Source organism: Syzygium oleosum, unplaced genomic scaffold, assembly GCF_021117445.2.
Source record: "Syzygium oleosum isolate NSW1041296 unplaced genomic scaffold, Sole_v2.1 Sole_v2.38, whole genome shotgun sequence".
Taxonomy (NCBI): Eukaryota; Viridiplantae; Streptophyta; class Magnoliopsida; order Myrtales; family Myrtaceae; genus Syzygium; species Syzygium oleosum.
Window position 1 is genome coordinate 1,834,654 of NW_026607522.1, and position 25,776 is coordinate 1,860,429.

The window sequence follows — 25,776 nt, forward strand, 5'->3', positions numbered from 1 at the left end:
ATCCCTAAGGTTCGATACGCGGCGATACGGAAAATTATTATCCTATCCATAACCACTTGGGTACGATAATGATTTTTATCCGCTTTCCAAATTTGAATAATCGGCTTTCCGTCGATATCTATAACCCTATAGATATGACCGATAGTTTGATTTTTGTGCCTAATCCGAGTTTGAAACAAATATGGCGGATCGCGTGGACGTTTTGAATGTGGTTGCTATCCTTGTTTATTTAATTGCTTTCCTTTTTCAAATAAACAGAAAATTCAAAAAAATATTAATTAGATTTGAATTAGAGTTTTTGCATGTCTAGGAATCCTAAATATATCTAGAAGATAGAGTAGTTATTTAATTTAAATTAGGACTTGAGATAATTTATTTCCTAGTTTAAATTAAGTAATATTCTAATCTTAATAGATTATTCAGGTTATTTCATTATTTCGAATTTTAACAAACATCCTAAAAAGAAATCATGCTAGGGTAGATTAAGTCATCATAGTTTGCATGTTAATTTAGGCATTTTTATTATTCCGAATTTAAATTGAGAAAATACCAAAAATAATCATTCGTCCCTGTCATTAGAAATAGGTCACGTCGTCGCACGACATATAGTTTGCATGCTAGGTTGCATTAATCGCATGTCATTTTCGCATGTCATTGCATATAGGCCAGATTTCATTTAAATAAGTGAAAATCCAAAAAAAAGAAATTGAGTGAATTGCTTGTTAATTAGAAATCATATTAGGGTGTCAATGTGATTTTCTAGCTAACAATGCAGATGCTTACGTTGCTTCCAGGTAAGTAATTCTTCCAAACTTGCAATTTATTTAATGCTTTCTTGGTGTTAAATTGGTGATTTGCGCACTCGCATGAACACCTCACATGTTAGTAACTAAGTTGAAATGGATCCAAACTGCCTGCCAAAACATTTTTGAAAAGAAAAGGTACAGAAAGGGCGTTAGACCGAGATCTAGCGTAATCAAGTCCCGGGCTTAGAATCTACAGTTCGTAGGAATAAAACATATCTCCCTATGTTTTATTTAGGTTTCTAATCAACCTACCATAAATTGATTAGTGGCGACTCCGAGCATAAAAACTTTTGCATGTTAAAAACTTAAACCCTAAGTTGCGAATTGGTAGGGTTTGGGAGGGCCCGAGTTAGGCTTAGTCTTAACAATCCATTAGCCTGAGTGAAATTTTAGGTCGCGACACTGTTCCTGAAATAAGAAAATAAAGTAAGCGAGATAACATTGAAACCTCAATAAATCAGCTCATTGTAACTATAGCTAAATATCAGGAGAATCAAGGACTCAAGACATAAGCAACATCACTTAAAATATGGCTAGCATTGTGAAAATAGAAACAGTCATGCTAGATTTACTTAAACTTGTCTACAGAATCTGTATACAAAGTGATACGGCCAACTACAAGTGGTCTTTTAAATAAATGGATCATAGTCAACGCTCAATAGGAGTATGCCGTAGTATACCAATTTTTGTAAGTAGACCTAGCATTATTCTTATACAGCCAAAAACTCAATTTAGACATTCTAATCTATCACTGACTATCTCCTGATTTAGTTCAGTCACCAGGCCCAAATGAAAGCAGCATCAGGAATATCAGTAGTCTTTGTTGCATTGTTACATATTCTACACTAAAACCAAAAAATCCGTGAGGACAATAGAACAGATAGAATACTAATTTGCTCTTCTACTCTGAATAAGAGTCAAAACCAAATCCAATCGAATCAATTCTAAGCAAAGCGACCACAGGCACGATAGCCCAATGGTCGGGTGTATCCATGACGAGATTTCGCAAGAGGTCTCGGGTTCGTGATTTCGCAACAGGAAATGCACCATTCGTCAAATGTCGACCAAGCACATCACATTGTATCGCGAATGCACGCGCATATACTATAGACAATCATCCTCGCAAACTGACTAAGGATCTTGAAACCCTTTAGGCTCTATTGAAGCACACCAATCAAGAACAGGTTTAACATTTAACAACGTCTCGAAGGGTGGTGGCAGCTCAACCAGCCATCCTCTCTCTTCACGGCCTCTGTTCTTTTTTTATATTCTTTTTATTTTCTTTCTTTATTTTAATTTCTCTTAAATTATTAATGATAGTAAGATTACTTTTCATATAAAAAGATGTTATGGAGTGGCCCTGGCACCTCTCTCTCTCTCTCTCAATAATAAATGTGAAGACATAAGATAATAAGAGATTGTAATCATGACTATCTTCGTTTTATATCAAATGTAGCTCCATCAGTTGGATGTTATTCTGGCAACAATCGTTGTGGGTTAGCTGATGTGGCCAACTAGCATTCTAAAAATTGAAATGAACCTTGTTAGCATGTGCCCCTACGACACTAGTTAAATTATTTAAATAGTAGAAATAACATTTTTTCAAACTCTTTGACAATGAAAAATTCACGCGTTCTAATTAAGTTGCTTATTATAACAAGAAAATGGGGCGATCATCTTCATCACCTTGTACGAATAAAGTTATAAACCGTACATGGCGAAAATTTCCCAGTTATTTATGCCAGAGCTCCAAGTAATAATACCTCAGCATCATTAGACAACATATAATCAGCAAGCAACAACCACAATCCAGCATGAGCGCAAAAACAAATTCGCATTGCATTTTTACATCCGCTAAACACATATTCGCATTCACTCGCAGAGAAGACATGATCCGGAGGAATTCACTATTAGAAAAGATATGTACATAAAAATGGGATCTGCACTTCAATGTATTTAGTCTACATGATCAGTTTATGCTTCAATGAACGCACCAGCGACCATCGACAGAGTATTCACAATTCAGCACATCAACATTTTTAGCTAATTTCACGGAGTCGAGTTTATCACCTCAGAACACCGGAAGCCTATCAAGAGCGAGACACTTCAGGAATGGACTCAAAAGTGAATATCAATTTAGATTCACTTAACCTATACAGCTGGTACGGAGTGAATCATTCAAGCAGACAAAGATGATGACAGTTAGATTCGAAGTCGACTCAGGCATTTCACCAAACACTTAATGTGCATTCGATTAAATGGCGCAATTGCAGCAATGAGATAGTGAGAATCACAGCCCAATCAGTACGACATCATCAAGATTGAAGCGCAGTTACAAATATAATCTCAGACGTGAACAATGTTCATGCTAGCAACAATCAAGAGCGATCGAATGATGTTCTGATCTTCCACACTGAATGAAAATTGGAAAGCTCGAAGGCTCCAAGCCGTCGAAGGTTGAAGAAATTCTCCTTGGTTCAATGAGCTCGAGTTCATCGACGGAGCACACAGATTCGAAGCTCAAGCGCTAGAACATCGTGATTTGAAGAGCACGGACGTGGCGAGGTAAGCGGTGGATTCCAGCGCCGATCAGGGGTGGAGAAGCTTCTGGAACACGTAGAGGATCGAGAGAGAGGCTTTCTGCCTCCAATTGCTGTGCGTAAGCGAATCCGTCATTCTCTCGAGAGCTTAGGATCACTGCGTCCGGACAGCATCGGGTCGCCTCTCGCTCGCTTCTCGCACAACTCCACCATCTCCGCTCTGGTTTTGATTGATCTCTCTGAGGAAAATCCAAGGCTTCCATGGAAGAAGATGATCATTGAGCTCGCTCTTCTTAACGGAATTTGGATTTCACCAATTTGAGCGCTGTCGTTTGTGAATTTGGGGTGAATTTTGGAATTGGATTGTCATTATTGTTTCTATTGTTTTTGCTTTTTATTCTCTCTTCTCTATTTATTAATTCTTTTGAAAATGCATATTCAATTAGTCCCGCAAAAAGTCAGATTTCAACAATTTAACAAAAAGTAGACATGTGACCTGCATGACTAATGATTATTGGTGACGGTTAATAGAGAACGTAAAAAGTATGACGGAGGCGATTAATAAATACAATAGAGAGCTCATCTATTGGACATTAATAAAAAATTTAAAAACAAAAAAGAAACTTTAGATTAAAAGTTAGCGGACGTTAATAGCATGATCAAATAGGAAATTCATGAAAAGTTTGATTGTATATATCGAACAGAGCTTAATTAGAAGAGGAACATGTTATGGGATAAAAATGAGAACCAGACTTGATAATGGAAATAATTTGTCTTGTAGTAATTGACAAAGAAAAGTTTTATGATTTTGAATTAAAGGATATTTCAAACTAATCGATGTCATTGCAATAGGAAATAGAAATAGTAAACGATTGTGTCCGAATTGTAATATACAAGAAAAAATTGAGAGATATGTCCGTCATTTTGCCCCAAGCATAAAATCCTTTTGGTATTTACGAGAAATGAGCGACATGCATAAAATGCATAAAATATAGGATTGTACTTATGCATTAATGTGCAAGTTCTGGTATTGCATAGTGGGTGAAGAGATTTTCGAGGTAATTCTTATTTATTTAGAGAATAGGCAAAAATAGATAAAAAGAAAGAAATTATGCAGAAGCATTTATTCATAGGAAGCACATAAATTCAAGAGATTAGCGAGGAGAGTGAACTTCCTTAGTCAAAATGCAATGTCATAGGAAAATAATAGCAATAATGCCATGTGACAATACGAAGAAGAGTTTCGAACTGAGAGGTATAATGTTGGCATCATAATTGTTAACAAGCAAGTCTTTTCTCTAGATATTCTGGAGAGAGTCTCCCATACACACAAAGACTCTGAATCCAATAAGGCACAATACATCATCAGGAGCTCCTCTCTTATTCTCCGGATCTTTCTCAAGCTCTCCCACTCCGGCGGCTCTTCCATCGTTCAGCCGAGTTGAGTTTGGCCCCTTCATTCAGTCATCACCCTCAAGAGCAGCCTAGTCTGTGACTGACGCCCAGCTAGCTTAATACCAGGTCATCGCGGACATGCAACCAGGCCGTCGTCGAGGAGCAAACAAGTCGTCCCATTGCGTTACCGAACCGATCGTCCAAATTACTCAACGGTGCAGGAGCTCTTGTTCAATTGAAAGTGTTGTTAAAAAATTAAGGGCCGAGTTTAGCGGATTTTTTTTGGTTGGTGATGGTGCTTAACAATGCTGAGCTTTTCGAAATGAAAACAACAATCAACAATCATTGGGAGGTGTGCGGGTAAAAAGCAAAAACAGAGAATAGTGAGGCATTCCGTGGATAGTGAATAAAAACAGAGAGTCGTTCATGTATGCGTGGGAGTGCAAAAGGGTAAAAAAGAAGAAGAAGGCACAAGTAAATAAAGAAGGAAGAAATCGAGAACAGAAAAGGGAGTAGAAAAAGAAAATAAAGAAAGAAAGAATGAAGAGGTTCGTGCAAGTGAACACTGTGTGTGGTGGAATAGATCGGTGAGAAGAGTAGGACAAAAGAGAGAGGGTTGAGAAAGAACGAAAAAAATAAATAGAGCAAGGTAGGTCTGAAGAGGTGAGAAACTCATTGTATTTGTATATATGAGGTGAGGGGCCGAAAAGGAAAAGAAGGAAAGCACAAAAAAAAAGGGGTTAATTCCACTAAAAATCTGAACGGAAATTTATTTTTGTATCACAAAAAACCCTAAACTGATACACATATGACACATTTCTGACAAATTGATTTTTATGTCAAATTGGTATACTCGTGCTATATTTACTTCAAATCTAGTACACCCGTGCCATGTTGATCTCAAACATTGAGATTTTTTGTAATACACAAACCAGTTTGGGTAAATATCGCACAAGTGTACCGGATCAAATTTTTTGTGATTCGAAAATTAATATGAGGTAAATGCGGCATGAGTATCAGTTTGTGATTTTTTGTGAAATAACAATTAGTTTGAGTTAAATTTGGCATAAGTATACTCGTTTGAGATTTTTGATGGTATTAACTCAAAAAAGAAAGAAAAATTGAAGCAAATTGAGCCCAGTTTGTTTTTGTCTACAGTAACAAGATCTAAATTTTCCTATAGATTGGTATTATCCAAATGGACGGTGTATGTTTTGTGTTGACAACATTGGAACATTCAAACATCATATATGCTAAGACAATTTCATGATAGTCTAGTGCGAAGAAGGTTTCTAGCGAAGTCGTTCTTATTTTTTTCATAGCAATCGTGCGATAATGTGAATTCTCACCTCGTTGCATAAAGATTTTTATTTTTACTTTGAGATAGTGAAACTTCGAGTGGATTTTTCTATCGTACATTTCATTGTCATTGGAAGTAAAATGCCTTAGGACGATGAGCTAGTTTCAAAAGTTCGATCCGTAATGTATGTCCTTTTGCTTGTATGATTCGGGTCGCATCCAATCGCTTCCGGTCGAGGTGTATCATGTTTGCATTTATTATATAATCGTATTTCATGGGCTAACATTTCTTTTGCTATGAAATCGCCGGAACCGCTCGTTTCCAGCGGCATTTCCCTTATCGTGATATTCAAAGACTGTCGATTTCTGCTTAATCTTGTTTATTTTAGTAATGTACAGCATGCATTTAGGATGGATAATTCATAGTTATAATGTAAAAATGACGATAAAAAAGGGAGCATGTTTATTCCACATTAATATCATTCCCACTCTATCATCGCCCATAGATTTAGGTTACAAGTTGCTAGATGTGCCATCTAGATGCTTAGGATTTGACAAAGTTACAAAAGTTCGCCCAGTTTAAGGGTAGTAAATTATCAACCACTTTAGAAACTAACCATTAAAAACAAAATTTTACTAGTCAAATTAGTAACTTATCGAGGTAGGCGATAAGTTGCCAACAATGTAAGAAATTTAACATGCAAAGATCAATAGTAAGTTATCAGCCAATTTAGAAATTTAGCATTATACCAAATTCTTACTTTGGTAATATACAAAGAGGTTTAGCAATTTGTATTCACTTACCAACATGCACTTCAATATTACCAAGGTTTGGCAAAGCAACCAATGTAAACCCACTTTTACGGTAGTTAGTTGGCAACAAGGTAAGGAATTTATGAAAGTTAAACTCAAAAGTAAATTATCAACTCATTTTTACTATTTTGAAAAAATATTGCCAATGAAGTTAATAATTTACAAAGGTATTAGCAAATTGTATTCAAAAGTTTGTTAATACTCTTCAATAAAAGGGAAATTTTGAAGGGAAAATCATCTTCTGCTTTTGCATCCATATCAATTTGCATCTCCACTTTTTGAAATCTACACTTTCCATCTCTAGACAAAACCTCTGAAGTTCTAAAAACCAATTCACCCTTTTTTCAAAAAACCCTAGCCTCCAACTAGTCACCAACCCCAGCACAGCAATAGCGACGGAGCTAAGCGGTTCTAAATGTTGTGTATTTGTCCCATTTCAAATGTTGCCTAACAAATCAAAATTCATGTATTATCCCTAGTACAAAAACAATTCTATTAATTGTAATTTATTGTGCCACACAGGCAAACTGTAGATATATGAATACTATTGAGTACAAATTTTACATTCTTAAATAATGAGCTAAGTGATAGAAGGTTAAAGTAGACAGCAAAAGAAATATAAGGCTTGTCATAATTTAAAGTTATTATTAACAGATCCAATTTGGTAATAAAATAATCAAAAACAGTTATTATCACAAATTCATAATACAAATAGTTCACCTATTAATCTGTGCTTTAATATACTAGAGCTGTATTGCACAAATGATGGAGAAGGTAGCTTAGATACATTCTCAATGTAAAATGTTTGTCTAATCTAAAATTATTCAAACCTATTTTTGATAGTTTAACTAAAGCAGGTAAGTCCTGTGAGTAGTCAATATAACTATGTGCACTCAAAAGGATGCACAACTTCATTTATTCTCACAGCAATCATTACCTAATGAACACTTTCTTAGTAATTTTTACCATTTGCCAGTTATCTCTTATTAGTTACTAGATTATTAGCTAGAATGACTTCTTTTAGATTAATCGTGGGTGTTTAACTGGAATGTTTTTGAACCGCCACCCCCCCCCCCCAAAAAAACTAGCAGATTTGAAACAATATAGTCTGGAAATTCTCTGTAATTGTTTTTCAAAGGCTCATGCACGTTTTTATCTTTGAACGCGCTAATTGTAGGGATATTTATTTAGCAATTTCGACTTTCTTTTGAATTAAGGGAGGGCGACACTCTAGATCCCATATCGTACAGAGAGTTGCTTCCAAAGGCCCACTTGCATTTTATCTTATTATATCAGAGGTAATTCATTAAATCGGAGGATTTTCAATTCAAAGAACTTTTGACATAACTCCAAGTTTTCCTTAAACTACTTCGTCCGAACTCTGGAACATAAAAACTCAGAGGTAGTTCTTGGAGAGAGAAAAGAAAAACTTTATCTCCAATTAAGATGGCTAGGCGTGCGGGCACCGGCACATTAAAATAAGGAACGCATCATGTCAGCTTACCAGGTATATACACCTAGACAGGCGGGACGGCCCCAATTGAAAACTTCGGTTTCCCCTACTTTGGTGAGGTACCCTTGGGACCATCACAAAGAATCCAAAGCAAGCCCCTATTTTTTCAAAGGCTCATGCACGTTTTAGAACTTTGAATTTACTAATTGTAGGGATTCTGATTTATTTAGCAATTTTGACTTCCTTTTGAGTTAAAGGAGTGCGACACTCCAGATCCCTATCGTAGAGAGACTATCGCTTCCAAAGGCCAACTTGCATTTTATCTTATTATATAAGAGGAATTCAATAATTTGGAGGATTTTCAATTCAAAAAACTGTTGACATAACTCCAAGTTCAGTCTCCTTTGCGAATAACACATAGAGAACTATAAATGTATGAGTCGAGTCCGTTCATAGTCCCCATAGCGCATCGATCTGCGTATGCAGTCTAGAAAATACTCACGATCTTTTTCATTTCTCTTAATAGTTGTCAGAACCCACATATATACCGAGAACTTAAGAAATGACCGACCATCCTTTTTAAAAAATATGAAGGACCAAGCCTTCAACCTAAAATAGTGATTTTAAAGAAATATATATTGACTAAGCAAAACCTTGATAACTATAACAAAGTCTACTGAATCATGAATTAACCAATTACAAGAAATGCATAAATCCAATTTGATAAACTTTACTCTAATAGTCTTCAGTAAATTCCAATGCCGCACCTGAATCACTCTCCATGTGCATTTGATTAAACTTTCTCATGTTCGAAACCTGAAATGGTAGTAAAAATGAGAGAGGAAAACCACAGCTCAGTAAGTGACAGACACCACTTCTATGGGATCAAGCAAAGAATAATGTACCTTTGGAAACAAGTATGCATCAATGTATCAAGACGATCACATTCATAGCATTTTCCCATGTAAAAAGCATTCTGCTTACTCCAATGAATCATAAATTATGTAAATATATCATAAACCCACGTAATATAACGAGCATATATCAAACTCAAGATCAAAAAATCCTACAGCCACACTTCACCACATGACAAAGCCAAAAGTATTATTGGTTAAGCCCCGAAAATCACATTAGCTATGAATAAGCCCATAAATCATGCCGGCCTTGATTAAGCCTCAACTATATATATATATATATATATATATATATATATAATAGAGAGAGAGAGAGCATTTCGGCTTAAAATATTTCCAAATAATATTTATGATAGGTTCAAAAGTATCCAAGTATCCAATGCTTGATCCAAAAAGAGCACGCCATGAAATAATATTTATTTCTATACTTAAAAAATACATGGCATATCGCAATATAACTTTTTCTTGGCAAATCGTGTCATGTAATTTTTAAAAATATATAGAAGTGTTTAGAAATTACTTACCTCAATAAATCGCTAAATCAAGCCGCACGACTCAATTTCAATTTCCTCAGCCCCTAAACCTAATTCAATGTCGTTAATAGAAATTAGTAATTCTAAACAATGGCTAAATGCAGTTGGGCCAAAAACCCCTTTCAGATGTAAAATTACGTGAATGCCCTCCGAAGCTTGATGCCAAGTCCGTGGCCCCGATATGCACCACAATGACCCAAAAATTACTTAAACTCTGTGAATCATCCAAAACAATCATTCTTTGCACAATATAATTTATACACTTTTTAGAAAATCGGGAACTAGATTTTTTAAAATATTGCACGTGCTAACTTTTTCCTATAATAATTGCACTTTTCAAAGGCTATGAATTAGAATTTTCCACCATCAATATTTATATCCGAACAGACCAGATCGACTCGAAAATTTTTGGATGTCGAGAAAACCATCGTCCATAATTTTCGCAATTTCCCTAATTTTTGATGAACAACATAAAATTTTCATATTTTCGAAAATCATGAAAATTTCACAGAACAAAGTACTCTCTTTTTTCGGGTTAAATGGAGAAAACGGGGGGCAATTCGACTTCTGAATGGACCGCACGAGTCGCCCGAAGAATCTGTGCGACGTTACAAGAGGTGCCAACTTCATGTGCTCGGTTCTCACTCTATAAATGATCAAATGAAGCGAGTTTTGTGTCATTGGTAAGAACTCATGTAATACTACAATTTCGAAACAAGGATCTATTACAAGATGCCAATTCCACCTATCCCTCAGTTCACGGATAGCTCTCTAGAACTCCATAGCTCCTCCAGAAGCACCGAGTTCCAGCTATTCCGTGTCGATCCAGTCTCCGACGATATCCAATCCCGAATCCGACGTTCCTCAGTTCTGCTCAGACGATCGGAACTCAGTTCTTCATGGTCCAATCACCGCAAAAGCTAAGTTCTATCTACCTTCCTTTGGTTTCCGATTTCGGTACAGTCAGTAACACTGGTCTCTCGGTCTCTTCCTGGATTTTCAGAGGCTCCTTCATCGACTTTCATCCACCGTCGCCCTCCGGACGCTGTTCGCCGCTGCCGATCGTCGCCGTTGACCGTCGTACCTCCATCTCCGACTGCTTTGAGGTCGGCCATAATAGGATCGGAAAACGGAGCATCGGTTTTCTTTTTCTTTTTTTTGAAGCCGCGGGGAGTACAGAGAAAACGATCTCACTAGTTTATCTGACTTTGCAGACTTTATTCAACGAATTCAGGCGACTAATAGCTATTTCCGCCGTCGCCATACGCTGCCTTAAACTCCACGCCGTGGCCTCTCTGTTTTGCTTTGTTTCCCTACCGAGAAGACCGAAGTGCTCGGATCTCGCTTGACTTATTTCTGCTGGATTTGATTTCGATTGTCAACATCATATACGCTTCGTTCGTCAATCCATTTTCCGGTTGCTGATTCATCTCGTCTTGTTAACCTGGTAACTTCATCATCCCCTGTTCTGCGTCGTTTTTGCGACATACAAGACCAAGTCGCGTTCGTATCACTCATGTATAAATCAATGAGAATATGAAGTTTTTACTGATTATCTGTGACGATATTGTTTTTAGAAGGAAAAATTGCTTTGATTTCGTGACCAGATTCAATGTTCTCAATACACACAAACTGTTTGTTAAAATACCTCTCAGACACTGTTACGAAATAGCGTATGTTTTTTGCGCAATCGGAGGGCCTTTTGGTGCAGATTAATCATTTTGGTAACGCAAAGCTTTGATTCCATTTACATTTCATTGTTATCTCAATTGAATGTGAACAAATCTTTTTGTTGCCTTTTTTACTCTGTGTTTCGGCATGTTCTCGGTGACTGTCAATGGTGATCGCCTGTGAAAAACGTCTGAGGGATGGTGCTGAGTGTCAACCTCTACACTTGTCTGCACCGGTTTGTTTATCGCGTCTCTTGCTCTCTGTTTGCTTCGATTGTGCTGTGGCCGTGTACGTGAGTTTTGAGTGGATGGCCTTTGAGATGGTGGCTGACGGATAGAAGTCACGAAGCGAAAGAAGATGGCGTAATGATGTCACCAGCGCACAACACCCCTCTCTCTCTCTCTCTCTCTCTCTCTCTCTCTTCTTCAGGAGGCTCTCTCAAGCTCCTAATGGTTCCCTCTGAATTTCTTCTCCTTCAGGCGACACCCCTGCTCTCTCTCTCTCTCTCTGCTGGAAAACGGACACGCACGGCCCCCTCTCTCCGTTCTTCTTCCTTCAGCCAGCGCAAACCAGACGGGCCAGCTCCAGCTCCGACTCTCTCCACATTCATTTCCCTTGGATCTTCCGTAGAGATTCTCGCATACACGCAAGACTCCGAATCCATTAAGACACACTACGCCATCAGGAGCTCCGCTCTTATTCTCTGGATCTTTCTCAAGCTCCCACTCTGACGGCTCTTTCATCATTTGAAGAGGTGGCCTCTCTTCCTCCATTAGTCGCAAGTCCTCTCCGTCGTGAGTCTGGCCACGTCATTCAGTCGTCACCCTCAAGAGCAGCCCTATCCGTGACTGATGCGCAGCTGGGTTAATACCAGCCCAACGCCGAAATGCAACAGGCCGTCATTGAGAGGCAACCAAGTCGTCCCATCGCGTTACCTGGACTGATCGTCCGATTTACTCAACGACGGGGGTGCCTCCATTTCTCAGGACAGGTATATCGTCGTTTCTTTCTCATCGAATCTTATGGTCAAGTTCTAGAAACCAATGACTCATTGCATGAGTTTTCTTGCCAACGTTGGTGCAGCTCTTGTTCAAAGAAAGTCGTGAAGCAAATCACGAAAAAAATTGTGAAGCCAAAAAAAGAAGCAAAGATTGTGCCCAGTTTGTTTTTTGTCCGCAGGTAACAAGATCTAAATTTTCCTATAGATTGGTATCATCCGAATGGACGTTGCATGTTTTTTGTTGACAACATTGGAGCATCCACACGTCAATACGTCATATATGTCTAGAACGATGGGCTACGTTTCAGAAGTTCGATCCATATATACATGCTTTTGCTTGTACAATTCAGGTCGCTTCCAATAGCTTTCCGTCGAGGCGCATTAGGTTTGCACTATTATATAATCGTATTTCATGGGCTAACATTTCTTTTGCTATGAAATCACCGGAACTGCTCATTTGGAGCGACATTTCTGTTATCGCGACATTCGAAGACTGTCAATTTCTTATTCATTTTGTTTATTTTAGTATTGTCCAGCATGCATTTAGGACGGACATTTCATAGTTATAATCTAAAAATGATGATAAGAAAGGGAGCATGTTTATTCCGCATTGTTATCATTTTCAAGATCATCCCACCATATTATCGCCCATAGATTTAGGTTAGAATTTGCTAGATGTGCCATCTAGATGCTTAGGATATTTTTTTGAAAAATAATAAGAAGGATAAGAAATACGTTCATGAAATTTAGGGCTTAATCCGACTTAGGCATGTTGCGAGAATTTGCATTCCATAGATTAAAGTAATCACATGCTTAGCTTAGGGTACCACTCGTGGGATTCCTATCCCGAGGCATAATAATGAGGCTTTATTTAATTTTGTTCCATGCGGCTTGGGTTCTTTATTTTTCCGTACTTTATTTACTTTCATTTTTGGCGATGTTGTGTGATTACATTGTTACGTGATTAAGTGATTGATGGACATAATTGCACAATTTCACGGATGCATGATCATTTAGATGGGTGCGCTTGGAGAATAAGAATGGATAAGATCGCATGATCAAACACATTTAGAAAATAATGAGAAAAGGTACCAAAATTGGGTGCTCAATAGATTTTAGCTTAATGAAGTCATGTTCCCGAATCTCTGATTTGCGGAAGTGAAGTGATCTCCCTCATTTCACTTGACTTCTAACTAGCCTCAAATAAGTTAATGGCGACTCCTAAAAAAAGAACAAAATTTGAATGATTAAGTCAACCCAAATCGCGATAGCAGGATTTGGGAAAACCTGAACCAATTATGACGTCACCTCGTAAGAGGAACTATCCATGCTCCCTTAGTGATCTGTTCGCTCGCCTCGAGGTGGCACTACGCCCTTGACAAGGCCCAAAAATATTATTCGCTATGGTTAAGCTCCAAAAATCACATCAACTATGAATAAACCATGTAAATCACGTCGGCCGTGATTAAGCCTCGAAACAATATTGGTCCGTGTGCCCACACACACACAATATATATATATAGCATTTTAATTTAAAATATTTCCAAAAAACATTCACGACAAGCTCAAAAGTATCCAATGCTGGATCGAGTTTTCCAAAACAACATACCATAATATTTATTTATATACTTTAAAAATACATGCTATGTCACATCACAATATAGCTTTTTCTCGGTAAATCAATGTCATGTAAATTTTACAAAATATGGAAGTGGTAGAAATTAATTACCGCGATAAATCGCTAATTCAAACCGCAAAACTCAATCTCAGATTTCCTCCGTCCCTAAACAACAGCCAAATGCACTAGGGCTGAAAAGCCCGTTTGGACAAATATCATGTAAATGCCCTCCGAGACTCGATTTCATGGCCGTGGCCCTGACACGCACCACATGTCCCAAAAATATATTTGACTTTGCGAATCATCTGAAAATAATCATTCTTTGAGGAAAATAGCTTATATTATTTTTCAGAAAATAGAAAAAAAAATAGATATTTCCAATATTGTGCACGCTAACTTTTTTTCTTCAATAATTGCACCGAACTTTTCAAAGGAATTAGAATTTTCCACGACCAATATCTATATTTGAACTAACCAGATTGACTTGAAAAGTTTTGGATGTCCATGATTTTCACAATTTTCATAATTTCTGAGTAATAACAGAAATTTCTATATTTTCAAAAATCATGAAAATTTCACATAACATAGTAGTCTCTACGTTGAGTTTAACGGAGAAAACGGTGTCGCAATACGGCTCTGGATGGACTGCACGAGCCACCGGAAGGAACTGTGCTTCCTCGACAAATGTATATCTTCATATCAGTCCTTACTCATCCAACATATACAGAACATGATCATAGTTAAGACTTCGACATCTCAGTTGGACATCTTACTGTTTTTGCACATCGATAAAACAAAGTTGACCTTCCTTGCTCAATCACTTAATGGCTTAAAATGATAAACAGGTTACTTGGAAGACGGGCGTCTTGCCTCAAACATGGACCCATACGTCGTGACCTCGTTACTTGCTGAAACTACCATTTTATGGGAGCCCACCCTTGAGGCTGAAGCTCTTGCTGCTCAGAAGCTAGCGTTGAAGGTCTAAAATTCGAGCTGCTGGTTAAGAAAGGCCAATTGCTTAAATTAAAATCAGTGAGGACCAACAAGCTGAGAGACCGTGAATCCCTTTTCCTTTAGATTTGGGTCATTGAGAGAAGATCCTCATGTAAATAAAGCTTCCCAGAGGGAGAGAAAATTAGGTGTTCAAGCTCAGAGCTGGTCTCCTTTACATTGGTTTCATCCGCATTTGCAAGTAGTTTCAACGTTCTGAGCACTTGAGTTCACCCCTACCCTTTAGTGTCCTGGATATCTTCCTGTCTTCCAATTTTCAGTTACTTCAATATTTTCAGCGCAATTCATTCACGTATTCAGTGTCCTCATATGCTAAACTCATTCAATTTGGCATGTCCGACTTTCTTCTGAATAAAAGGCAGTTTGACAGTTTGACTTTTGATTCAGTAAACATGAGATGCACGAGTTAGTTTCATATCTTCCAATGCCTTATTAAGAGAACTTTGGGAAGTATAAACAGACCATGATCCTCAGGGTCGCGCAAGTTTGTCCATGCAGCTCGGCAATTCCTTTTCTTTTTGACGGAAAGAATTGTTCTCATGAACATGAAAAATGCAGTACAAACAAATAAACAGAAATTTGGCAATACCATTACCGACCATTTTGCTTCTACAGAACTGAAAGTTACTCAGGTCCTTTTTTTTTCGTCTTCTCCTCACACCAATTCAACCGTTCTGTTCAACAATAGGACAAACAATTAGCAATGATACTAATGCTAGACTTATCTAGCATGCCGTATTTAACATATTGAAAAATTTGAGAATTAGGATTGGTGTTTCTCTTGAATTATGGATGAGAAGACACGCTAATTGGACTTCTTAGACGATTCCAAGGTCCGGTTAAGGGAAAAGCTGGAAAATTTTCCTTTGTAGTAGATTTCTGAAGTTGCTGGTAATTTTCTAATAACATTGGTAAAAAAAGTATGACCGTGGTAACTCGAATATCAGGAAACCCATTAGTAAACTACCCACACTATAATAAACTTAACGACATTCCAGTAAGTTCGAAACTTATCAACATCTTTGAATCGTTACAAGTGTATTTAGTTAAGCATCTATCCTACAAGAAATTTGTCAATATTCTAATGAATTAGTAAGTTGCCAACTTCTTTTAGGCTCCGTTTGTTTCGCGAAAAATGAATGATTTGAAAAATATTTTCCTAAAAATGATCACTTGTATTGCTTAAAATAATTAACCATTGAAAAATGTTTTCTTTATTGACAATAATTTATGTCTAAATATTTTTGTGGACAATGTAAATATTTTTCGTTCATTGGTTTTTGTAAGCAATATAAGTAATCATTTTTGAGAAATATTTTCCAAATCATTCATTTTTCGCGAAACAAACAAAACCTTAGGCTCTGTTCGTTTCGCGGAAAATGTAATATTTCTGGAAAATATTTTCCAAGAAGTCATTTTCTAGAAAAATGACACAATTTTTCGATGTTCGGCCGAAATCTAAAAACGACTAGGAAAATATTTTCCGCCGCTCGGTAGAAAAATCTTTTCTCCATACACTACTATTAATATTTTTTAAAATCAAATTTTTAATTATCTTTTTCTTTTTTTCTTTTATTTCTTTTATTTTACCTTCTTCTCCGGCTGGTTGCTAGCCACGGCGAAGGCTGGCGATCGACCATAAGCGAGCTCGAGCATCGCCAGAGGCCGGCGAGGCCCAAGCCTCGCCGGATCGGCAATGCTTGAGGCCTCACTAGAGGTAGGAGAGTGAGCTCACCAGACTGTGACTCACGAGGCCTTGACCTCGTGAAGCGGCGGCGAGCTCGCTCGCTGACCTCTAGCGATGCTCAAGTGTTGCCGATCTGGTGAGCTCGAGGTTCGCCGACCTCTGGTGACTATCGAGCTCGCCTGTGGCTAGTCGCCGACCTTCGTCGTGGCCGGCGACCGGCCGGAGAAGAAGGTAAAAACAAAAAAGAAAGAAAAGAAAAAAAGAAAAAGAAAAAGAAAAGAAAAGAAAATTTTAAAGAAATAAAAAATAAAAATAATTAAAATGAATGGGAAAGAAGGAGTAGGGAAGGGAAAATGTTTTGCTCTTTTTGAAAAGAGAAAAACATTTTCCTCACTTTGAAGGTATTTTTTCCATTGAGGGAGAATATTTTCCATGACTTATTTATTTTCCGTAAAACGAACACCGGAAAATCCCGAAAACGTTTTCCTAAAAGTTGTTTTCCGTGAAATGGAGCCTTAAAGTCCACATTTGTTTCTAGTAAAATATCAGCACTATAAGTAATTTACCAACACCTCACTAAATTAGTAAATTTTCAACTTCTTTAAAATTTACACAAAATACCAACCTCATAAGGATCTTACCAACCCTCTATGAAATCACCGAGTTACCAATTTTTCTGAAATTTTACAAGATTGAGTACTAAACTAAAAACACTATAGAGAATTTAGCGATATTTTGTCAAATTAGTAAAATTATTAATTTCTTTCAAATTTTACCTGTCGGTTTAGTAAAATACCAATCCTATAACAAATTTACCAAACATACCAATACATTAGTAAGTCAGCAAATTCTTTCACATTTTACGAGTGTGGTTAGTTAACTAGCAACGTAGAAGGGACTTACTAACATCCCATTAAATAAGTCAACTTCTTTGAAGTTTACATATATGGTTGGTGAAATACCATCTCAGAATGAATTAACCAACATCTCATTAAATAAGTAATCTGAGATGCCAGTTTGAAAAAGTCCACGGCACATTAATAAAGAGATGCAAATTTAAGTATCCATAAACCATCTTGATCTATAATCCTCTAAAATAGAACACTAAAACTTTTTTATAAATAGGAAACGAGCTCACAATTTTGTAAACAAACATTTTTCATATCAGTTGTCTTTTATATAGGGATAATGAAATGGTCCTTAAACTTTGACCCAATGTGCAATGTGGTCCCTGAACTTTAAATTTGTTCAATGTAATCTCTAAATTTTTAATTTGTTCAACATAGTCCCTAGACTTTTGGTACATGTTTAATTGAGTTCTCAGACTGTATGAAAATGTTAAATTTCGTCATTCCATTAATTCAAGTTCAGGGACCACATTGAATATTATCATATAGTTTATGGACTATATTGTACACGTACCAAAAATCCAGGGATCACATTGAATAAACTAAAAGTTCATGGACCATATTGCATTTTGGGCTAAAGTTCAGGGATTACATTGAACAAATTTAAAGTTCAAAGACCATATCGCACATTAGACTAAAGTTCAGGGACCATATGTGTCATTTACCCTTATATATATAATACATACATACATACATACATACATACATATAGCGAGATAATAAGATGAAACAAAAAAAAACCCTCTTTAAAGATTTTCCAAAATGAAATCATAGTTACATTCTCCAACTTGAAACTTTAAAATGATGAAATTTAAGTAAATCAAACATTACATAAAATGATTTTTTTTAAAAAAATATCTATGAAAAATATTACATAAAATAACCCACCTGCGCATGGCCGAGTTGGTGGGCGCTTTCCTTCCCTCCTCAGAGGTTTGGGTTCGAATCCCCCCTCCGTTCTGTAATTTAAGTGGGAGGCCCTGGCGGTGGGTTGCTGGGCTAGGCACCTCGAGGTATAGGCACCCCGATTACCTGTGCGGGCTTGTCTCCGAGGAATGGTGGCGGATTCTCGATCATAAAAAAAAAACATTACATAAAATAATCTTTTTTTAAAAAATATCAGTGCAATTTCATCATTATTAATTGACAAAAATTAATTTCATCCACAAAGTATTTGGGAAATAAAATCAAGATGCCTCATTAGGGACAATTACCAAAAAAGTTATAAACCTATTACAATTGCGCCAATTCAGTCATAAACCTTTCAATTTGGCCAATTTAGTCCAAACCTTTTGAAAATTTATCAATTCAGTTTATCCGGCTAATTTTTTGCTAGAAATCGCTGACATGAACGCCAGCCATTTTACGTGGTACTGACGTGAATAATTTTTGTATTTTGTATTATTTTATTATTATTATTTTTGTTTTCTTTCTTCTTTCCCTTCATCCTTTGCGGTCGCCAGCCTCCTCAATGGCCGGCGACCAGCCACAGCCACAGATGAGGGTCGATGAGGCTCGCACTTGCCAAAATCTGGCGAGGGCGACCTCGCCCGCCAAGCGAGGCTCTCCCTCGCCAGATCCGATGAGGGTCAGCCTCGCCAGCTTCAGGTGAGGCTTGACAAAGGCCTGTCGAAATTAGTTTGGGTATTTGGTGAGGCTTGCCATCGTCGTCACCTCGACAAAGGTCACCTCATTGGTATCATGCGAGGCTCGCCCGAAGTTGGCGAGTTGTCGTCCTCTGGCTAGGGCGAACCTCACTCGAGGCCAACGGGGTCGACCTTCACTAGCCTCGGGTGACCCTCGCTCAGCGGGCGAGGTTGGCCCTCACCAGATTCCGGCAAGGGCATCGAGGAGGCCGGCGATCGCAATGGATGAAGGAAAAAAGAAAGAAAGAAAAGAACAGAAAACAAAAATTATAAAAAAATTCAAAAATAATAATAACAAATTGTTTACGTTCGCACCGACGGTATCACGTAAGACTGCTGGCGTCCACGTCAGCAATTTCCAATGAAGGAAATGAGAGAAGGTTGACGGGAAAGCATGAAACAGCCAACATCGACACATTTTATTGGGTAATGCTCAGAAGAATCATACCAGTTGCTAGTCAAATTCGAAGATTGCCCCGTTAAATTGAACTCAAATTTTGTTGTGACGCCCGAATTACTTGAAATCCGTTATGTAGGGAGTTGCCAATCATGGTTGCTCAATCCGTGTGGGACGTGACACTGAGAAGCAAGGAAAATTTATTATAAAAATAACCATACTAATTCCCTTTCATGCTGTCTGAATATCAAATCAGAGATGCTTAACTTTCATAGAGGATTCAAGAAACGGTACCCTAAGAAAATAACATATAGATAGTACAGTCTTTTGGTCTCAGTTCAAGAATTCTACTATGCAATTTGTTTTAAACTTTTTTGTTTTTGGTCTCAGTCCAACTGAGATGTCCAATTTTTTTTAAACTTTTAACTATCATAAATCACTCCCACAGTTTTTTTTTTTTGATAACCGAGGTGTCCGCGCGGCCGGCGAGTTAGGACTCAAACCAGCGGTGATGCCTGACTAGTCCTCGAGGGGGGCTAGCGCAGCATCCCACCGCCACGACCCTCCACTTAAATCACCGATGGGGGAGTTTGAACCCAGGACCTCTTGTGAAAGGAACTGAGCGCAAACCAACGCGGCCACCGATGGGTGGGTAAAGCACTCCCACAGTTTTGCTTCATACAATGTAAATCTTCATATCAGTCCTTACTCATCCAACATATACAGAACATTACCGAAGTTAAGACTTCGACATCTCAGTTGGACATCTCATTGTTTTTGAATATCTATAAAACAAAGTTCACCATCCTTGCTCAATTAGTTAATGGCTTAAAATGATAAACAGATTACTTGGAAGACAAATGACCTGCCTCAAACATGGACCCATATGTCGTGACCTCGTTACTTGCTGAAACTACAATTCTATGGGAGCCCACCCTTGAGGCTGAAGCTCTTGCTGCTCAGAACAAATCATCTTGCTCTTGAGAAGATTTTACATAAATAACTCTCTTGCTTTTTACACACCAAATTGATGGCAGAACCATGAAGAATCTTACAAATGGAGGAAGTCTATCAAAAGAGAGAAATTTACAATTTTATGTCTCATGTTTAATCGGAGGTTAAGCTTACAAGGCTGGATCCACTTTAAGTAAAGCTCCACGTAAGCTTTAGCGGAGAATTTAATTGATGTGAATATTTATTTTGTAATAATTTTTTGCATATTATTTCTCCTGCGAAAATTCACATCTACAGCACTATTTGGAATAATATATAATATAATCTTAAACCCGTGCAAAATACAAGGGCATATTACTAGTGTAATTAACAAAATGCGATTCTTGTGTAGTAGCTAAATAAGCCCAGTTAAAAGCTCTGCTTATTTTGGTTAGTACTTCTTTCTACAATTATGCAAATTTCTGGTTCTAGGGTTCTTCTTTACATTGAATCACACTAAATAGGTTATTTCGCAAAATAGTTTTTTTTTCCTTTCATCTCCAAAAAGACTGAGTTTTACTATCATCAATCCTAATTAGATATGGTTGCTGCTCCATGCATTGGGCCAAAGGAGTCTCAATAGCTAATTTTCCTTTAGTTATCTGTTAAAGACCCTAAGTATCTGGTCTGCTAAAGCTAAGAGTTACTCTACTTACATTTGGTGAAAGCTTTTGAATGTGAGCAGCCTCATATCAAACATATAGCTGGGAGCAGCAAATCTACTTCCTTATGGTTTTACAATGGGCATCCTGGAGTGCCACTAGAATTTTATTCTACAAGTGTTGCTTATGATGCTGCCTTGAGTCTAATGTCAAAGTTTCAGACGTTATTTATGGTGATAATTGGGAATGGTCCCCTGCTAAGCAAGCTTATGTAATTCAATCCTGCCATGCTCTAATGCCATCTGCTGATGCTTGGGAATTAGTCAGAAATAGGAGGTCCAAGTTGCTATGGCATAGACTTATTTGGTTTAATACTAATGTTCCTAAGTTTGGGTTGATAACTTGGCAAGCTGCTCACTAATAATAAACTCGGCCAATGTTGTTCTACAAGCTGCACTTTGTTATCTATGCGATGCTTGAGTCTAGGTGTCACCATTCCCTTGAGTACTCTTTATCTAAGACAGTATCGGGACACGTCCATTCTCTATGTGATGCTAATAGAGCTATTAGATGTGGGGATATTGAATCTCAGTGGGGGTTTTTCAAGGTGAAAAGCAGAGATTCATGAACATAAAGGTATTTGCCTATATGAATTTAGTTGCTCAGACAGCTATAATAATATTTTATCTTCTTAAGATTCAAATCCCGTTAACTGTAATACTCGACGTTACTACCAAACAACTTGGACATGCATGTGAAAGTGCACTGTTTTATGAGGAAAGCATGTGAACGTGCATTGTTTTCTAAGGAAAGCATGGGATGAAAATATGAAAATGGGCATCATCTGAAAAGAGCTGGGCTTATTAATTTTAGGGATAATGACACAAATAATCCATGAACTTTGGCCCAATGTGCAATTTGGTCCATGAACTTTTAATTTGTTCAATGTAGTCCCTGAACTTTAAGCTAATGTTCAATGTGGTCCCTAAACTTTTAATTTGTTCAATGTCATCCCTGAACTTTTGGTACATGTTCAATTTAGTCCCTGAACTATATGAAAATGTTCAATGTAGTCCCTGAACTTAAATTAATGGAAAGGACTGCATTGAACATTTTCATATAGTTCAGGGACTGAATTGAACATGTACCAAAAGTTCAGGGATGACATTGAACAAATTAAAAGTTCAGAGACCATATTGCACATTAGATTAAAGTTTAGGGAATATATTGAACAAATTAAAAGTTCAGGGATCAAAATGCACATTGGGCCAAAGTTCATGGACTATTTGTGTCATTTTCCCTTAGTTTTACAGTGATACTTCATAATCGGCAAAAGGACACTATAAGTGCCATAAGTTATGTACGGAGATCACTTTGGTGCCATAACTTTTTTTCGGATAACTTTAGTGCTAACTTTTTTGAAAAACAATCACTTTAGTTCCAATGCTGACATGGCCTCCGGAAATCTGACGTGGCTCTTTTTTATTAATTTCCGATGCTGACATGACTCGTCGAAAATCTGATGTGGCTCACCGGAAATCTGACGTAGCTCTTTTTTTAGTCGGAATTTTGGCCAGAGTCACTAAAGTGATCTCTTTTCCTCCGACTTGGCACCAAAGTGATCTGAAAAAAAGTTATGACACCAAAGTGATCTCCGTACACAACTTATGGCACTTATAGTGTCCTTTTACCCTTCATAATCTTTTTTCTTTTCTTTTCGTTTTTTGATTTCAGACAAAACCAGAGATTCATGAACTTAAAATTTTTTGCCATGTGAAGTTAGATGCTAAAGTTGCCTAGATAAATTTCTATCGTCTCAAGATTCAAATCCTGTTAATTTTAATGCTCGATGTTTGGGCATGCATGTGAATGTGCACTGTTTTATAAGGAAAGCATGGGATGAAAATATGAAAATGGAGAAAAATGATGGGCTTATTTGCTTTTACAGTGATACTTCACAATCTTTTTTCTTTTCTTTTCTTTTCTTTCCTTTTCTTAAATTTCAGACAAAAGCATAGATTCATGAACTTAAAGTTTTTTTCCACGTGAAGTTCGATGTTAAAGTTGCCTAGATAGCTACAATAATTTTCTATCGTCTCAAGATTCAAATCCTGGTAATTTTAATGCTCGATGTTTGGGCCTGCATGTGAACGTGCACTGTTTTCTAAGGAAAGCATGTGAACATGCATTGTTTTCTAAGGAAAGCATGCGGTTAAACAATTTTGAGCATTGGCTGTGGGGAAGGTTTTGCAATTAGTGTTTGTCATTTTAAATATTTTCTATTATTTATTAGTATTGTACCCTTGTATTGTCTTAAGAGAGGTTTTGTACAATAATCGAGGTAGGGTGCCTATATAAAGTTTTATCTAATAAATGAGGTGATTGGCCATTAATAAGGGACAATGTGTTCGAAAACAAACGCGGAAAAACAAATACAAAACACAAAGATTTACGTAGTTCGATCACAAGGTGATCTATGTCCACGGGTGAGGCAAAACAAGATTCCACTATAATAAAAAAAGTACAGTTTTCAGAAGTCGAAAAAACGACTTAACAAAACCTCACGTCTCACAAATTTCTTATCATCAATGAAAAAACCTAGCCGCAGTATAAATAGAGCTCCCCAAAAAAATTTCCTTGGGGGCGTAGCCCCCGAACCCCCCAAAACATTGGGTCGCACAAAAAATATGTCGGTTCAGGTAATAAACCGGACCGAATACATAAAATTCAAGACATATCTAATACAATGAATAAATTTATATATGATTTTTTATATTAGCCAACTTCAAGAGCTGTTTTACCTTTCCACGTATGAAATTTTGAAGTCGAAAAGCATCCTCATCAACTTGCTTTGTTTATCCCATCGCACATTGGTACCAATATATAATTTCTTTTTTGCACACAAAAGGTTTCATGCTACTTCATTCACAATTTGTAGATCATAATGTTTTTCTTCTGTTTTTCATTCACGCAAAAGCAGAGATTCATGAACATAAATTTTCTTTACCACGTGAACGTGCGTTGTTTTCTAAGGAAATCACGTGAACGTGCATCGATTTCTAGGAAAGCATGTGATAAAACTGTGAAAATGGGCATCATTAGAAGAAAGCTGGGCTTATTTGTTTTCACAATAACACTTAATAATCGTTTTCTTTTCATTTTAATTTCTGGCAGAAGCAGAGATTCATGGACATAAAGTTTTTTTATTCTATTTGCTCAGACAGCTATAATAATTTTCTCTCTTCGCAAGATACCAGTCCCGTTACTTTTAATACTCCGATGTTTACTACTAGACAATCGAGGCATTCATGTGAACGTGCATCGTTTCCTATGGAAAGCATGTGATGAAACTCTAGAAATGGGCGTCACTAGAAGACAGCTGGGTTATTTGTTTTCACATTGATACTTAATAATCATTTTTTTTCATTTTAATTTCTGGCAGAAGCAGAGCTTCATGGACATAAAGTTTTTTTTCTTTGCCATGTGAAGTTAGATGCCGAAGTTACCCGGACAGCTATATTAATTTTCTCTCTTCTCAAGATCCAAGTCGTGTTAATTTTAACACTCCGATATTTACTACTGAGCAATCGGGGCATCCATGTGAACGTGCATCCTTTTCCAAGGAAAGCACGTGAACGTGCATTGCTTTCTATGGAAAGCATGTGATCGGGCACTGTTCTCTAAGGAAAGCATGTGATGAAACTATTAAAATGGGCGTCATAAGAAAAAGACTGGGCTAATTTGTTCTTTAGCCCCCACTTGGAGAAATTTTTAATTGCATCTGCTGAGAAAAAGGAAACTTGAATTGTTACTTCCTAGACCACTTGGGCGGCTTAACTATTGCTTGCCAGTACCTAACATTTTTTAATTAAACAGGGTCGCCCGTAATTACTTTTTAAATGCATAAACTTACAAATCCCGTGCATAAGTTTCTAACCTCAAGTAAATTCTTAGTCTTTCTATATTAAAACTTACTATTGTAATGCAGAGGAAGTATACATTTTTTTTTATTTGTCTTCTAATCTTTGATACGTACTGTCTTACAAAGGAAGTATATATGCACTTATATCAATAATACAGTTGTCCTTGCTCGAATGCAGTTAGTGTTCCAAATGAAGATATAAGCTATTTGACTCGACCTGAATTAGAACCAGAAAAAGGTAGGAAAGGTCCATGTCCATTTTCAAACCCATGTCTTTATATGGACAATTTATATGGACAAAAGACCCGTGTCCAATTTGCTGTCATAAATTTTATCATCGAGCATTAACCGATATCGTCGACCGAACACCCGAAATTGTGCAGCCATTGGGGCATTTTCTGTGAAAAAGTATTTAAATATTAAACAAGACATTTCATCTACTAATTTAAATTATTAAACAGTTGATGATGATTACATTAAATTTTATGTTTTATTAGAATAGGAGGTCATGAGTTCAAATTTTGCTAGCCCCTTATTTGCCTCCCCGTTATATATTTGCATGCTTTAG

General features: G+C 37.1%; 1 long non-coding RNA gene and 1 pseudogene across 1 annotated transcript; both read left to right on the plus strand.

Annotated features, from left to right (window-relative positions):
* LOC130135889 (glutamine synthetase, chloroplastic-like) overlaps window positions 1–15,255 on the plus strand; it is a 44,332-nt pseudogene extending 29,077 nt beyond the window's left edge.
* Window positions 10,469–11,664, plus strand: LOC130135893 (uncharacterized). Its single transcript, XR_008815058.1, has 3 exons — window positions 10,469–10,859; window positions 10,988–11,200; window positions 11,361–11,664. It is a non-coding gene; the product is annotated as an uncharacterized LOC130135893 (long non-coding RNA).
* Window positions 15,256–25,776: the final 10,521 nt, after the last annotated feature.